A 3,015-nucleotide genomic window follows, 5' to 3' on the forward strand; every position below is an offset into this window, starting at 1 on the left:
ATTACACAAGGTTTTCAAATTACATAGCACAAAGGTGGAATAATGCACTTTTCAGAGTGAGTGTAGCATAAATCAGCGTTCAAATATGCAGTGTACAGGAATATACAAACAGCCAATAACAGTGCAATGGCATGTAATACAGTATATAATGATATAACAGAATATCAACGTTATATAATACAAAACTTAAAATATAATATAATAAAGTTTCTATTACATAAGTCAAACAAGGAAAATATTGATCCATCTATAAAACCTAGGTAATAAAGAGTAACAGCTAAAAAGAGTTCCATAAATATAAAACTCAAATCTATATTTGCAATACAGGCCATTCTTTTAAGAAATAAACTAAACTAAACTAGCCTTATATAGTTGGTCCACTCTGACATGAACAATGGTCCCCTATTCTTATTCACACGCACGCATGGAGAGGAGAGAAGGAGAGAGAGAAAAAGAGAGGCACGATAAACCAGGCACCCCTGCTCTTGTCTCGCTTCAAAGGAATCTCTTAGAGAGAGAGAGAGAGAGAGAGAGAGAGAGAGGAGGAGGAAAAAAAGCAGGGAGCAAGACCCACACGATGTAGTTCCAGCCAATTGCATTCCAGAGAAGTGACCATGGCTGGCGATAAACAAGACACAATAGATCACTCTGCTCAAACGCTATAAAAGAACACTAGACGTCAGAACAGAGGAAGAGCACGGAGAATAGAAATAGTGCACGCTATACAGAAAAGCATAACTGCATAAACCTTTAACTCCAAAATGCCATTAGACTTACACAGTGCACGGCTGTAACAATCTGCATGCCAGGGTGAAAAAAAAGCATTGCTGTGTGATCCAGGCTTACCCTCACAAAACCAGAGCCCAAGTCGCCTTAAATTGTTCCTCGCTGTAGCAAACAAAAAAGGCATTTAACACTCACCCGTCATGCAGGGACCGAAATCTCTCAACCATTCTGGCACTACATCAGCACAAGCCCACATATCCCTCCACTGATATGTAAACAGCCCACTAAGATTTCTTTGTTTGGATTTGGAAGCCGGGTAGGTTTGCCTTTGCTGCAGCTGCTTTTACAGCTTTGAAGCAGGTGGATGACAAAACATCAATCTCTCCAGGCACAATGTGTAGCATGCACGGCTGACACACTCCTCACAAGCAATAGCATATATAACAACACACTCTCCACTGCTGGCTGTTTAAAGCTAATTACATAGTATAGCTTTAATACTGTCATGAGATTTAGATGCATTGCTGCAAAGTTAAGCAATTGCAAATAAAGGACAAAGGGTTTTAGATTCCTAGCAAGTGCTAGGAACCAAAAAAAATTCGAATGGAAATCAGAAATTTAAGCATAGCACATTGCATGTTGTAATGCTGTACGCTGTAATGTGGACATATAGTCCAGTCCGAGTAGCTGGTATGTTGTCAATAAACACTGCAATTAATACTGGTTTAATAAGAAAAAGGAAAAAAAGGGGGGGAACTGGCATAACTACTAATGTACACATACATAAACATTAAAAATGTTATTTATGAAAAATGATTCGAAACACTTCAGCATAATAAATAGCATGTTGTAATATTGTATGTGTAACGTGCATATCTGTGTAGTCTACACTGTGTAGCAGATATACTGTAGTTATAATAATGTGAAATCAATATACTCAAAAAAAACGGTTATACAAACAACAACAAACAAACAAATAAACAAACTATACAGCTAATATACACATACTCATAAACTGTAACTCAATAAAACATACAGCCATTTTATCATATATTAAACCATGGAATGATGATGTCTAAATCATAAACACTGTAAAGAAGAAGAAGAAGAAGAAGAAGAAGAAAAACATGTTATATATGTGGTGTAGTGTGATCTGAGTAGCAGGAAGCTGGTAAAGTCTTCAAAAAACTACTATTAATTAATTATTTTTTTTTTAGTAAAAATATTGATTTGAATCAGAAATTGCTGTGCAGTTCATTGTGTGCTGTAATGGTTCTCAGTGTGGTCTGATCTGAGTAGCAGGGATACTACTGTCAGTGCAATGATTTCAGTCAGTGCAATGATTTCAGTCAGTGCAATGATTTCAAGTCAATATACTCAAAGACTCTGGATAAAAAAATACACAACACATACAAACACATAAACATCAAAAACACAGAAACATCAAATGTTATTTATTAAACCATACTGAAAAAAGAGGTAGCGTAATGATGATGGCTAATTAAAAAAATTAATTAATTAATAATAATAATTATTATTATTATTATTATTATTATTATTATTATTATATCAAGTAATGTTTTTATAATACTACTAATAATAATAATAATTATTATTATTATCATTATTATTATTATTATTATTATTATTACATAATATTTCTTACATTTTTTTATTTACTATATTCTATCTTGTCTGCTGTTTACATATTTCATACTTATATATAGCACGTTCATCTTGCACCATGGTCTCTTGCACTTTAGTATTGTTTTACCCTTGTTATAGTGTTGCATGTTTGTAGTTTTGTATTCTTCATTTCTGTATCCCCTTTGACTTTATATCTTTGATTGTGTGTTTGCACCTGACATCAAGACAAATTCCTAGTACTGTAGAGTGTCCTTTACTGTACCTGGCAGTAAACTGTTTCTGATTCTGATTCTGACATATTAATTACAATTAATACAATTTTGAAGTGGTAAAAAAAAAAACATTCAGGCCTACCATCACTGCTCGACGACCTCAGCCTCGCGTGTTTAGCATAAATATATAGTTTTATTATTTATAGAAATACATAACTACATAAATATATATAGTTTATAGATTTATATATGAAGGCTACTACGTGTTCAGATATTTTAAGATATATTTTTCTTTAGCGTGACAGTGATAAAACTTTCAAGCCTGGTGAAGTATTAAAAACTTGTTGCTTCTGTGATGAGCTTTTCATTTGAGCTGAAAAGAGAGTCCTGTGTATAATTTTTTACCGAGGCGCTTTCAAATAAAGTTTTG

The sequence above is a fragment of the Pangasianodon hypophthalmus genome, chromosome 3, assembly GCF_027358585.1.
Source record: "Pangasianodon hypophthalmus isolate fPanHyp1 chromosome 3, fPanHyp1.pri, whole genome shotgun sequence".
NCBI classification, from domain to species: domain Eukaryota; kingdom Metazoa; phylum Chordata; class Actinopteri; order Siluriformes; family Pangasiidae; genus Pangasianodon; species Pangasianodon hypophthalmus.